The following is a 15,624-nucleotide window of genomic DNA, read 5'->3' on the forward strand; positions in this document are numbered from 1 at the left end:
CCAGTCATTGTTGGATCAGGTCAGATTTGTACTGAGGAATCCTTCTCTCATAGTTATAAGACTTGTCTCATTGTGGCTTCTGATCCCACTGACATACCATTGTTGACAAGAAGGTGTGGAGAGGTGCTACTCTTACTAGGAGTGTGACTGAAGCCAATGTTGCATTGGCAACATGACATCACACTTGTATAGAAAAAGATGATTATTTATTAGAATATTTTTCACCTGTTTGTAATTGAAAGCATATTGGTTGACATACTTACTAACTTGTATTATATTTATATTGGTAGCTATTGATATTCTAAGTATTAAATTTTATCTTCCAATCAACCTAATTTTTTTAAATACTTTATTTATTTATCTTTTTAGAGGGGAAGGGGAGAGGAAAGAAACATCAATGTATGGTTGCTTCTCATGCATCCCCTGCAGGGAACTGGCCCCTGCCGGAAACTGGCCTGCAACCCAAGCATGTGCCCTGACTGGGAATCGAACCGCGATCCTCTGGTTCACAGGCCCGCACTCAATCCACTGAGCTACACCAGCCAGGGCCCCAATCAACCTAATTTTTGAAAGGCAAATAACTTAATGAGGAGTAGGCATGTTTTCCTTATAGACGAAACTGAGTAAAACAGAGCAAAACTCATATCTATTTTTTTTTTCATTTGACTCTTTGGGTATTGAGGACGTTTCTTTAGTGTTTAAATTTTGCAGTCTCCAAAATTCTATACAAGCAATATCTGTGTAACAAGAGATACCTGTATTATTATTGTGGTTCCTTTTATGTATTTGAACATTACAATGCAAGCTTATAGTTTTAATCCCCAGTTTTGTCTTACAAGTGGTTATGATACAAGTGTCATTTTTATATGTGTAGTAGGCTTATTCTGTCAGAAGTAGCTTAGGGATTATCAACATGTAATTATCCCTAATTTTTTAATTTAAAGTAACAGCTAATAAAAGTAAATGAATTTAGATTGCTAACAAGTTTTTTCCAATGAACAAGTTGTTCATTCAAATGATACAGACTGGTAATCTAGTGCTATTTTTTGGCAAACTCCCTCTTCTCATATATGTATGGATATTACAACCTCTGAGCAAAAAAATTAGGAGTCATTGTAAGTGTAGGTAGGAGTTTTAGGTATGTTAATATCTATGCTGAGTGAGAATACTATCTGAGAGATTCACATGTGGGGCCCTCATGTCTGAGCTGAGTAAAAGGGAGAGAAAACTTTGAGAAAAGCTAGAAGTTGAGAAAAATAAGAACGTTACGTTCTTCCAAAGCCTTTTTGTAGAACATATGAAAGCAGAGAGAATGCTTTGGAGGCACTGTGTTCCTCCAGCATGTGCTGAGTCACTTGTGTCTGTGCCCAACTATGCACTTTGATTAGAGACAGGCAGAAGTGGTAGGCTGAAGCATGTCTGACCCACAGGACTTGGCCATTGCATAGTCCTGGTTCTGCCACTTCTTAGCAATGAGGTCCGAGGTTATTAACTGCCTTACTTCTCAATGTCCTAATTTGTAAAGTTGGCATAATAATACTCATCTCACAGGGTTGTTCTAAGAGTTAAATGCAATGATATATATAAAAACTTAATGAAATGCTATACAGGACTTCCATAAGTGGAAGTCCTTCCATCCACTTCTATAAGTGGAAGCCAGCCATTTAAATTATTGTGGTTATTGTTATTAAAGGAAATGAAGAACCACAGAAAGTGAAAGGCCATTTGGCATGGGAGAGGATTAAGAGCTAAGAAGAGAGTGAAGCTGGATGTTTTGTTTCCCCTAAGCCTACCTATCTGCATATACAGGGGTGGGCAGAAGTAAGTTTACATTGTGAGTATGCAAAAACAGAGTTTATTCTTAATTGTTGTATTATTTATTAATTGTTGTATCATTTATTTGTATTTCAACAGTAAACCTACTTTAATCCACCCTGTATATATAGATGGAGGGTTTTATGAGGTTGTTTACATTGGCAGAGTGAGGTTAGTGGCTATCATTCAGGAAAATTTACTTGGTATTCAGCTTCTCTGGTTGGAGCCTTATTTTTTGAATAGGTGAATTTCTTTTTCAGTAGTATCTGAGATATTGCCTATATTCTTCACTTTATTACTTCTTTGTAGATTCAATTAAAAATGCCTGAAGCAACCTCATGCCACACTAGAGGTTTGGCGGGAGCGTAACTAGGTTGTTCAGGGGGCAACTGTAATTGCATAAACTGAGGCCCACAGAGTTGGGAAGTCAGTGGTCAACTCTGGCTAAGATGGAGCAGACAGGGTGCTTCCGAGTGAGGTCAACCTTAGAGCAGACGTGCCTTCTCTAGTGGTGGTTTCAAATGCGTCACAATAGACGGAAAGACACTGCAAGTCTCCTCTCCAGCAAGCAAAAAGTTAAAATCAAATACAAAGTGAGAATTAGTATTTTACTTGAAATTAATATATAATTTCACATTATTAGCCTTCATTTTTTTCTCTCCTTTCTAAATCAAAAAGGGTGTACTGGGTAATCTTAAGAATCCCTTTGAGATGTGTGTGTGTGTGTGTGTGTGTGTGTGTGTGTGTGTGTGTTTGTGTGTGTGTATGTGTGTGTGTAGGAAGGGGGCAACAGGAGAGTAAGAGAAACATGGTTATTGACAGCCTACTGTGGCCATGCCCTTGTACTAATACTCAGTGGATTGTGGATATTATCTCGTTTTAATTCTCCTAGCATGCCAAACAAGAGGCCCTATTCTCCCATAGCACAGAGAAGAAAACTGGGTTTTAGAGAGTTTGAATAACTCTCAAACAAGTAAGTATCAGGGCTGGATTGTGTCACAAGTCTGGGCCTAATTTTCTGTAATTGAATGATCTGGAAGCCACAAGTTTTAGTTTCCAGGACAGCCAACACTTTGTCTGACTTTTGAAAATTAGAATTGAGTTCAATAAAAATCCACAAGTAAAAGTAATAGCAACAGGCTTCATTTACTTATTTTAAGTATGTCTTTTTATTTTTCAATTATAGTTGACATATTAGTTTCAGGTGTAGAATGTAGTGGTTAGACATTTACATAACTTAGGAAGTGACCACTCTGATAAATCTAGCACCCAGCTGACACCATACATCGTTTTTACAATATTGCAGACTATATTTCCTATATGGTACTTTACATCCCCCAGAACTATATTTATAACTGATAATTTGTACTTCTTAATCCTTTCACCTTTTTCACCTATCTCCTCAACACCCCTCCCATCTGGTGACTATCAAAATGTTCCCTGTAATCTATGAGTTTGCTTCTGTTTTGTGTGTTTCATTCATTTTGTTCTTTTATATTCAACATGTAACTGAAATAATATGGTGTTTGTCTTTCCTTGACTTATTTAACGTAGCATAACACCCTCTAGGTCCATTCATGTTGTTTTAAATGACAAGATTTCATTCTTTTTATGACTGAGTAATATTCCATCTTATATGTATACTATATGACTTTTATGCATTTGACTATTGATAAATACTTAAGTGGCTTTCACATCTTGGCTATTGTTAATAATGCTGCAGTGAGCATAGGAGTTTATATATGTCTTTTGAATTAGTGTTTTGGATTTCTTTGGATAAATACTCAGAAGTGGAATTGCCAGGTCAAAGGTAGTTTCATTTTTAATTTTTTTGAGGAATCTTCATGCTGTTTTCCACAGTGGCTGCACCTCTACATTTCTACCAACAGAGCATGAGGGTTCCTTTTTCTTCATTTATCTTTGCTAACACTTCTTTGTTGATTTATTGATGGTAGCCATTCTGGCAGGTGTGAGGTGATATTTTGTTGTAGTTTTAATTTGCATTTCTGTGATGATTAGTGATGTTGGGCATCTTTTCACATGTCTATTGGCCTTCTGCAGATATTTCTTTTTTGGAGAAATATCTATACAGGTCCTCTGCCCATCCTTAAATTAGATTGTTTGCTAATTTTTGGTGTTAAGTTGTAGGAGTTCCTTATATATTCTAGAATAATTCCCCTTATCAGACATAAACACTTTATTTTTTCAAAATGTCCAGAGAACATTACATACATAAATAAACAAATCTTTAGCCCATCAGTTGGTGTTGGTGAACATTTACATTTTTAATTTAATTAATTTATTTTTATTGTTGTTCAAGTTCAATTGTCCCCATTTCTCCACCAACAGTCCCCCCGCCACTCCCATCCCCACCTCCTACCCTTGATCCTACCCTCTTTGGCTTTGTCCACGTGTCCTTTATACATGTTCTTTGACTACCCCTCCCCTTTTCCCCCTGTTATCCCTCTCCCACCTCCACTCTGGTCACTGTCAGTTTGTTCTTTATTTCACTGTCTCTGGTTATAGTTCACTTTCTTGTTTGTTTTGTTGATTAGATTCTAATTAAAGGTGAGATCATACGGTATTTGTCTTTCACCACCTGGCTTATTGGACTTAGTGTAATGCTCTCCAGTTCCATCCATGCTGTTGCGAAGGGTAGGAGCTCCTTCTTTCTGCTGTGTAGTGTTCCATTTCAAGATGACCTTCCCTGCTATGCCTTCTCTTATCAAATCCTATTCTCTCTCTTCTTAAAAATGATTCCTCAAATCCCACTGCCATTTTGAACTATTTGCCAGTAAGTCTGGTTTAGAAGTTTTTCTTATAAACTTATGTGGAATATCTTTATGCCCACTTGGCTTATTTAATCATTGTTTAAAAGTTGGTAGTGTTAGGCATGTTTTCATGGATATACGCTTATATTGCCTATAATAGGGTAACTACCTTGGCTACTTTTTAACTCATATTGCCTTATTTTATGTGTAATTACATACTTGTAGAAGAACAAATCCACGTTTTTTCAGGTTCACATTTAAAAAATATATGTATGTTATTGATTATGCTATTACAGTTGCCCCATTTCCCCCCTTCATTCCCCTCCACCCTACACACTCCCTTCCACCCACATTCCCCTGCTTTAGTTCATGTCTATGTGTCATAAGTTCTTTAGCTTCTACATTTCCCACACTATTCTTGCCCTCCCCATGTCTATTTTCTACCTACTGTCTGTGCTACTTATTCTCTGTACCTTTCCCCCCCTCTCCTCTTCCCATTCCCCTGTTGCTAACCCTCCATGTGATCTCCATTTCTGTGGTTCTGTTCCTGTTCTATTTATTTGCTTATGTGCTTTTGTTTTAGGTGTGGTTGTTAATAACTGAGTTTGCTGTTCATTCACTGTTCATATTTTTTATCTTCTTTTTCTTAGATAAGTCCCTTTAACATTTCATATAATAAGGGTTGGGTGATGATGAACTCCTTGAACTTGATCTTATCTGAGAAGCATTTTATCTGCCCTTCCATTCTAAATGAAAGCTTTGCTGGATAGAGCAATCTTGGATGTAGGTCCTTGCCTTTCATGACTTGGAATACTTCTCTCCAGCCTCTTCTCACTTGTAAGGTCTTTTTTGAAAAATCAGCTGACAGTCTGATGGGAACTCCTTTGTAGGTGACTGTCCCCTTATCTCTTGCTGCTTCTAGAATTCTCTCCTTCATTTTAATCTTGGCTAATGTAGTTATGATGTGCCTTGGTGTGTTCCTCCTTGGATCCACCTTCTTTGGGACTCTCTGAGCCTCCTGGACTTTCTGGAAGTCTATTTCCTTTGCCAGACTGGGGAAGTTTTCCATTATTATTTTTTCAAAAAAGTTTTCCACTTGTTGCTCTTCCTCTTTCCCTCCTGGTACCCCTATAATGTGGATGTTGGAACATTTAAAGATGTCCTGGAGACTCCTAAGCATCTCCTCATTTTTTTGAATCCTTGTTTCTTCATTCTTTTCTGTTTGTTTGTTTCTTTCTTCCTTCTAGTCCACTTCATTGATTGGAGTCCCAGTTTTTTTCCCATCGCTATTGGTTCCCGTGCATTTTCCTACATTTCACTTAGTGTAACCTTCATTTTTTCATCTAATTTACAAACAAAATCAATCAGTTCTGTGAGCATCCTGATCACCAGTGCTTTGAACGGTGCATCTAATAGGTTGGCTATCTCTTGTTTGCTTAGATGTGTTGGCTCTGGGGCTTTGATCTGTTCCTTCATTTGAGCCTTTTTTAGGGGGAGGTCTGGTTGTGCCTGTTATGTAGTTAGGGGTGGAGCCTTAGGTGTTCACCAGGGTGAGGCAACCCTTCCTCTTGTCACTGGGTTGTGACCCTGTATGTGGGGGCAGGGTCAGAGAGGGGACAATGGTGCTTGCTCCATTCTCTGCCGGATTTCAATCCCTTCTGCCACTTCCCACAAGCAAATTGGGCCCTTTTGGTGCTTGTTCCCTGGTGGGTGGGCTTGTGTACATTCTAGGACCCTGTGGGTCTCTTCAGTGAACTCTTCTGTGAGGCTTGGAGTGTCTGCCAGCACCTCAACCCTCATAAGTGTTTTCAACTGATGCTTTTATGCTTTATTTTCTGGCACTGGGGCCATGGATTGTGTAGTCTGTCTCACTGCCCGTTTTCACCTGGTTTACCTGCATGAAAATGTGGGACCGAAGTCAGCCATCCACCTTGTGCACCTCACTGAGTCCATTTATTGCCTTCCCATGCCCAGGTCACCAGCTACCCCTTTTCCCCGCTGAGTTGACTCCCCTCTGCCAGCTGCCGACTCTGCCCCTCTTACTGGTCTGGATGAATGGTTGTTGGACTTCCATACAGTTTAATTTTCTGTCAGTTCTGGTTGTATTTTTGTTGCTAAATTTTTTGTTGTCCTTAATTTTGGTTGTGTGAGGTGGCACAGTATGTCTACCTATTCCCTCATCTTGGCCAAAAGTCCTCAGGTTCACATTTTGTAGACATAAGTCACCTGAAGAAACTATGTACTAAAAGCTGAGGTTAAACAGCATATCATTGTGCTTAAAAGTCCAGTGTCGGGGGCCCACACTGGAGTCTGATTCTGGCACTATTTACCAGTTATGTGATGCTGGACATGTTCCTTAGTTTCCTTTTCTGAAAGATGATAATGGTACTTACTTCCTAGGGTTGGGTTGAAAGATAAAATGAACTAATAGTTTTAGAGTGTTCAGAACAGTATCTGCTATTACAAGTATAAGAGTATGCTATGATTATTATTATTTTTTGTCTATAATATTGTTATTTTTTTCCTCCAATTTTTTAATTTAATTATTTTTCAAGTACAATTTTCTGTCTATTACTCCCATCCCATCCCACCCCCCAGCTATGATTATTTTTAAGACAAAGATCTATAAAGGAGACAATTGTCATTATTTATTTATTTAAAATTCTGTGAGTTGTGGACCTGTAAAGTAAGTTAAATTGTTTTAATACTAATGAAAGTTCTAAAGTGTAACTAGATGTGTTAATTGATATGCATATTGAGGAAACAATAAGTCAAAGTAACACGGTTTTTTGGAAAATAAGCATGAACATGCTAAAATCTATTTTCTCATTTTCTAGAATGTTAAATGCACAGATGCTAGAAGTACTGGAAAGAGATGGCAGGATGCCTGCTCCTCCTTCCATAGCTGTGAAGAGGGGATGATGGCCACCTCAGACCATATTCAAACTCCCAAGCCACGTAGGAGAGCTCTTCACAGATCCTTCCTTGATATCAACTTCACCAAAGGTAGCTGAATTCTCCGGCTGCGTAGTTTGAAAGCAATCAAATTCCCTGTGGGAGAATAAGAGACTCGCCCCAAGCACGTAGGCAGTGAAGATTCATTTGAGAGCAACAAGTTCAAAATTTTAATGCAGCAGATATTAGTATCCTCATCTACATTTCAGCAGGGCGATTGGAATGATAGAAAGTCTATCAAAATAAAATTTCCATTTTGATAACACGTTACAAACATCAATCTACTATTTCTGACCCCTAAGAATATAACCCTTTTAAGAGATACTCTTGAAGACATGCTCCTAAATTGAGACAGGTGCTTCACTTTTTTCACACAAGCAATATTCTTTCAGAAAATTACCTGCATTATAGGATAAAACTTTTCTGAAAGTTGAGATTAATACTTACGTGCAACACATTTTTGAAAACCCCAAATTTTAAAAAACTCAAGAAATATTTGACTACCATTGCTTTTTAAAAATTAGTAGTGACATGAAAATATAGTTCCTCATGACCGGTTATTTAAAAGCAAAATTTCTTATACTATATCAATAATTCTGTTATTATTATTTTATGACACATAAGAAAGCCCCCAAAATCTAACTGGAAATAGGAGGGTCAAGTGTGAGTTTTTTATGTTGTGGATGAATGTTTAGCAAATGGAGGTGGTGCCTCAGATGTGACACAATCACATTGTTCTAAAATTGGTGCTTGCCCTCTAGCTCACTGGCCTCCAGCTGGACTCTGAACCTACGAAGTAAGCTCTCCAACCCCCCAACCTTTGTTTTGTTCATCTTCCCTTCCCTCTCTGGCTTGGAATGTTTTTTCTCTGAATCAGTGTAAGTTGTTTTCTTTCCCCCTTTAGATCTTTACTAAATGTCATGGGACAGGATAGCGAGAAGGTAGGAAAATTCCTGGGCAATGGAATGGGTACACTGAGATGAGAAAACAAAGTGACGTCAAACAGTTTGAGCAAGTTATAGCCAGATGGTGAATTGCAAGAACTTAGCTCCCCTAACCAAGGACACTTGAGAGTGAATGGTTTACACCTCTCCTCCCTAACCAAAAATATGTATAGCTTAAATTTTCCTGGTGTGGGAAATAGGGAACAGAGAACCAATTAATGTCATTTGTGCCAAATAAGCCCAAGAACCGATGAAGTCGGGAAAAGATACAAGCCTTATTAAAAGCTAGACAGACCATTAAAAACTAGACAGACCTAAGATAAAAGTAAAACAGTATAGCAGACCAAATAATTTTCCCAATCCACCCCCTCCCCATGCTCTCATTTTGACCCAGAGGCATATTAAAAATACACATGGAAACCTGATGAATATTCTACTGAACCCCCCCCTGAGAACTCCCCTAAGATCCCCACCTGCAAGAAAGAGATAAAAGCCTCAAGACAAAAGGCCCCAGCACCCAGCAGGCTGCATGTGGCCCAGGATGGCTATGAATGCCTCCCAACACAAAATTATAAATTTACTTAAAACCTTTTCTTGCTCATCAGTTTTCATTAGTGTTGTGTATTTAATGTGTGGCCCAAGACAATTCTTCTTCCAGTGTGGCCCAGAGATGACAAAAGTTTGGATACCCGTGCGAGGCAGCAGGCAGCTGGCAGCTTGTCCGTGGCCAATCCCCTGAACCTGTCCCCAAAGTCCCCTTTCCTCTGATTTCCCAGTGAATTAAGGCAGTGCAGCCTAGGCTCTCCTATTGCTTCTTCTTCCTGAGCCCTTCCTTGTTATACCGTCCCCAGCTTTTTTTAAAAAAGATTTTATTTATTTATCTTTAGAGAGGAAGGGAAGGAGAGGGGGAGAGAAATATCAATGTATGGTTGCCTCGTGTGTGTCCCCCACTGGGAACTGGCCTGCAACCTAGGCATGTGCCCAGACTGAGAATCGAACTGTGGTTGTTTGGTTCACAAGCCCACACTCAGTCCACTGAGCTACACCAGCCAGGGCCTATCCCCAGCTTTAATAAACGTATCCTCATAGTCACCTTGATGTGAAGGTCTTTCCTACATAAAGTCAAGAACCCACACACTTTAACTGGCTCTAGGCAGACCAACTCAGGTCCAGGCCTCTTTCCAGTAAAAATTTCGGTGAAGCTTCTTTATTATTCCATCTAAAATTGTACCGTCCTCCAACATCTCACGGCCTTTCCCTTCTTTTCCTCTGGGCACTTACCATTGTCTAACTTGTTTATGTCTGTCTGCCTCCCCAGCAAACTATAAGCTCATTATCAGCAGAAGCCTTGACTATCTTATTTACAGTCATATTTCCAGAGCCTAGAATAGAGTCTGGGATTTATTAGGCATTTAAAACATATCCAATGGATGAGGAAATAAACAATCTTTTATATGTGACTTGGCATTTTTGAGTATGAATGATGTCCTGGGAACTTCAAACAAAATAGTGAAACCACTATGAAAAGAACAAATATGTAGAACAAATCATTATCTTTGTAACATTCTGAGTATTTCAAAAGCAATGCTGTTCATAATCTTTTCCTTCCTTAGTTTTTTGTTTTTAACCAGTCATTATTTTCAGAAACAGCTATGTTGGATTGTGCCTAATTCTTTTTCAGTGCTCCATTGTGGAGAAATATGTCTCTGAGGATGCTGATTTTTCCTTCATTGTCTTGCTTCTTTATTATATACTGTGTTCTTCTTTTGGGACTCACTCTCTCAAAAGATTTTCATATATAGACAAACTTGGATTTGTCTAATGACTTTTTAAAAAATTATATTTTATTGATTATACTATTACAGTTGCCCTAATTTTCCCTGTTGCCCCCCTGTTGCACCCAGCACCCACCACTCCCTAGGCAATACCCACACCATTGTTCATGTCCATGTCCATGGGTCATACATATAAGTTCTTTGGCTACTCCATTTCCTCTATTGTACTTTACATCTCCATGGCTATTCTGTAACTACCTATTTGTACTTAATCTCCTCACCTCTTCACTCATTCTTCCACACCCAACTCCCCTCTGGCAACCATCAAAATGCTCTCTGTATCCATAATTCTCTCTCTGTTCTTCTTGTCTGCTTAGTTTATTTTTAGATTCAATTATTCATAGATATGTATTTATTGCCATTTTATTGTTTATAGTTTTGATCATCTTTTTCTTATATAAGACTCTTTAACATTTCATATAATAATGGTTTGGTGATGATGAACTCTTATTTTTTTCTTGTCTAGGAAGCTCTTTATCTGCCCTTTGATTCTAGATGACAGCTTTGCTGGGAAGTTCAATATTGGCTGCTTGTCCCTACTTTTCATGACTTTGAATATTTCTTGCCAATTCCTTCTAGTCTGCAGTCTCTTTTGAGAAATTAGTTGACAGTCATGGGAACTCTATGCTAGGGAACTACCTTCTTTTCTCTCACTGCTTTTAAGGTTCTCTCTTTATCTTTAACCTTTGGCATTTTAATTATGATGTGTCTTGGAGTGGGCCTCTTTGCATCCATCTGGTTTGGAACTCTCTGTGCTTCCTGGGCTTGCTTGTATATGTCCATCACCAAATTAGGGAAGTTTTCTTTTATTATTTTTTCAAATAGATTTCCAATTTCTTGTTCTTTCTCTTCTCCTTTTGGCACCTCTATAAAGTGAATGAATGTTGAACACTTCAAGTTGTCCCAAAGGCTGCTAACATTGTTAAAAAATTCTTTTTTCTTTTTTTTTGATTGGTGTTTTTTTCTTTCCTTATGTTCTAAATCATTGATTTGATTCTTGGCCTCATCCACTCTACTATTGTTTCCCTATAAATTGTTCTTTGTTTCATTTAGTGTATTCTTCATTTATCACTGGATTTTTTTTTTTTATGTTCAGAGGTTCACACTAAGTTCCTCGAGCATTCTAATAACCAGTGTTTTGAACTCTGTATCTGATAGATTGCTTATGTCCATTTTGTTTAGCTCTTTTTCTGGAGTTTTGATCTATCCTTTCATTTGGGCCATGTTTCTTTGTCTCCTTACTTTGGCAGCCTCTTTTGTTTGTTTCTGTGTATTAGGTAGAGCTGCTATGACTCCCTGTCTAGGTAGCGTGGCCTGATGTAGTTGGTGTCATAGAGCGTCTAGTGGCACAGCCTCCCCATCACCTAAGCGAAGTACTCGAGGTGCACCATGTGTGTGGGTGAGTACACCCCCTTCTTGTAGTCGAGCCTTGGTTGCTGTTGGCAGACCAATGAGAAGGATTATGTTGCAATGACTAGCTGTGTCCACTGACAACCAACCTCTGCCTTTTGTGGAGGATCAGCTGTGTAGGGGCAGGGAGGTGGTGCTCCAACATGGTCTGTAGCTGTCCACTGGGTTCACTGGCTCTGGGGTTTCCTGGGTGGTGCAGACCAAGGTCAGCTCCCACTTGTGTTCTGCCCAGGGCCACTGCATGAGCTTAAAGCAGTCTGGGATGGCTGCTGCTAGTGCCAAGCCTGGAACCACTTAGCAAGAGGTATGGGGGTTGGGGGCTAACTGAGGTCAGCTGGTGCTTGTTTGATAGTATTTATGAACTTGTGAAACATGAGCCAAGACCAACCATTCATATGAAAAAGAAATGGTTAACAGTTTGGGTGGACCAATAAGTTGGGTGGGACAGAGCCTCAGGAAATTTTCAGGGTGGGGCAAAGTGTTAGCTAGGTTGATTGAGTCTCAGATATGTCTCCTGCCGGCTGGCTCTGTGGCTTCTTGGCTCTGTGGAAAGCGAGTTCAGAAAAAGGGACAATGACCTCTGTTCACCTTTCTGTTTGGGAGTAAGCTGTTCTAGCGCCTTTCAAGCTGCTGCCCTGGTGTTGGAGCTCAGGGGGAGTGAGTATAAGTCTGTATGTGGGGAGTTCCTCTTTTTGAGAGGAACTGCTTGGGACTCTTGAAGTTTCTTCCATTAACTCAATCCCTTCTGATTTTTAAAGCCGGAAGTTATGAGGACATATCTTNACAATGACCTCTGTTCACCTTTCTGTTTGGGAGTAAGCTGTTCTCTCAGCTCTTTCCTCGATGCCAGGTACTTAAGTTTCTCCCCATATGCCACTAGCGCCTTTCAAGCTGCTGCCCTGGTGTTGGAGCTCAGGGGGAGTGAGTATAAGTCTGTATGTGGGGAGTTCCTCTTTTTGAGAGGAACTGCTTGGGACTCTTGAAGTTTCTTCCATTAACTCAATCCCTTCTGATTTTTAAAGCCGGAAGTTATGAGGACATATCTTTCTGGCACTGGAACCCTGTGCTGTGGGGCCTGGTGTGGGGCTTGGTCTTCTCCCTCCCAAGATATCCTTTCCAAATTTTTATCCATCACATGTAGGGGTGGGACAGCCCTGTTATGCATCTCTGCCCCACCTGCATGTCTTGATGGGTGTGGTTAGACTTCCATTCAGTTTGATTTCTGATGGTTCTGAGTGATGATTGTTCTATATATTGGTTGTAAATTTGATGTGGTTGTGCAGGGAGGCATGATATATTTATCTATGCTGCTAGCTTGATTGGAAGTCATAACTTTTATTAAGGCGCTGAAGTTTAAATTTTAACTAAATTCTTGTGTGAAAACCAGGGTGATTGTAGTAGTTGACACTACTGTGTTAATTGCAGATTTTTCAGGGATTCATTTTAGCAGCATAAAACACAAAACAGGAACTTAAACAAGAAATGGACTTCTTTTTTCTTATGTAATTATTAGTCCAGTTCCTGGTATTGGCTTGATGGCTCCAGGTGTCAAGGCTGAGATATCTGTTATTCTTTTGGCCCCTTTCTCAAAGTCTAAGGAAGGAAAATGGAGGAACAGCAAAGGGCAAAAATTATTGTGTTAGCTGAGTTCGAGTCCCATTTTTAAGGAGCTTCTCCAGCATCCACAACAACAATTTCCACTTCCATGGCATAGGATGTATGTTTTATGTCCTGTGGCCATCCTGTCTACAGGGGAGATGGGAATATAGTTTTTTTTTTTCTTAAGTACATGGGCAGTGCCAATGAAATTGGTATCCCATTAATAGGAAAGAAAGGGAAAATGGACATTCAGTAGACAACCATCAGTCTCTGGCAAAGTAAAATATACCTGAAAGGTACATAAAATTTTTACTTATTCATTTTTCACAGAAATGAAATATCCTGGTCCATATCTTCCAGAGAGGCAGCATTAGGAAAATTACTTGCAGAAAATTGCATTCCAATATTGTGGAAAGAATGTAAATGAAATACTCTTTACAAACACAGTGTAGCTGATAAATGTAGTAGATTAGAGGCAAGAAGATATGTTAAGTTCTACAGCAAAGAATAATGAATATAATATCTATGCTGTTCTGTGAAATATGTTGCTCAGAAAAAGTTCTAACAGACCAATGAATTAAAAAACCCAGTTGACTGTGAATGAGAGCATGTGTGAGTGAGCATGTGTGTGGGTGAGTGTGTCGGCATGTGTGTGTGAGTGTTCAAGTGCTTGTCTTCTTGCAAGGCCACTCAGGGACAGGTGGCCTGGGCTTGCCTGGTGAAGTTCCTGCTGCCCCCACCACCCAGCCTGGCCCTTCTGGCTATGCAGATTTGGAGTGGGAGCCATTTTGTGGAATTTACCAAATCCTCCTTGGGGAGAAGCTGCCAGAGCACCTGCACCTTTGTGCCGGGCCTTGCCTGTGCCCTCCGTGCTGGGCAGGGCTGCACACCTGGCCACCACTGGGAGCCAGGGTCCAAGAACTGCAGTCCTTGCCAAGGAGGGGATTGTCTGACTGAGCAGTCTGCAGAGCAGCCAATTGCTGGAAGCACTGGGGGCAGAGAGAGGTGGCCTGAATAGCACTTGCTGCGGAGGGCATGGGGGGCACAGCAGGAATATGGCTGTGTGAGCCTGAGGCCAAGACTCATTGGAGGGTGCAGTGTGAGCACCCTGTCACTGTCCAGTGTTATAGTTTTGCTGCTGGACTCTTCCCTTCCTTCTTCCACCCCATCAGAATGCTATGAGACTTGAAAGAAGATGATGGGCCCTGGCTGGTTTAGCTCAGTGGATTGATCACGGGCCTGTGAAGCAAAGGGTCACTGGTTCGATTCCCAGTGAAGGAATATGCCTGGGTTATGGGCCAGGTCCCCAGTAGGGGACAGATGAGAGGCAACCACACATTAATGTTTCTCTCCCACTCTTTCTCCTTCCCTTCCCGTCTCTAAAAATAAAAAAATAAAATATTTTAAAAAAAGAAAAAAGATGATGCATCCAGGATATGTTCTATTGATTTGGAAGAGAGAGGGAGAGACATTGATGTGAGAGAAGTATCAATAGGTCATCTCCTGTATTGCCCTTACTGGGGATCCATCCCACACCTAGGAGCCCTTTCAAGGCAGAGGCAATCTTAGCATGGATTGAGCCCCTTGGTCAGCCAGTTGGAGGAAAGGTCCCACCAACAAACAGGCCAATAATGATTGGGATCCAAATACAAAAAGAAAGTCCACATAAACTACATAAAGAATATTCCTAGAGCATCCAGGTCAGGAGATCAATGAGACTGTCTCATGGGTGCTCTCTTCACTGGGAAGAGATGGAAACCTCTGGAGAAAAACTCACCATACTTTTTTTCCTCAAAGGGGCAAAGCACAGGTTTTGTGTTTATGGCTACCCACCTTGGGCCTCAGCAAAGGGTGGGTGGTGTGGGCTGGAGTTGTGCAAGGAGAGTCTGTAGTGGGAAGCACTGGAGAGAGACTTGGGGAAGTAGCTGTGGGATTTTGGGGGCCCAGATATACCTGGGAGCCACAGCAGCCATCTTTCTTGAGAAGAGCTAGCTCCTCCCATGGGAAAATCAGTTACCTTACTCTGTGGGATACCACTCCCCCACTCTCTGGAATTCCCTTTGCCACAACCTCTGATATCTTGTCACCCCACACAGCAACTTTTTTTGTTCTTTTTTCAGTTTCTCTCTGTCTTGATGCTCTGTTTTGATTGCTTTTTTTTTTCCTTTCTTTTCTCCCATTTTGCATCTTAACCATTGCTGACGAGACAACAACATAAACAGATTCAGGGGTCATCAGAGACGGGTAGTAGGGCACAGCTAATCCATACCTTGTCCTGGGAAATAGACTAGTACT

The sequence above is a fragment of the Sturnira hondurensis genome, unplaced genomic scaffold (genome assembly GCF_014824575.4).
Source record: "Sturnira hondurensis isolate 20B ecotype Veracruz unplaced genomic scaffold, ASM1482457v3 Scaffold0005329, whole genome shotgun sequence".
NCBI classification, from domain to species: domain Eukaryota; kingdom Metazoa; phylum Chordata; class Mammalia; order Chiroptera; family Phyllostomidae; genus Sturnira; species Sturnira hondurensis.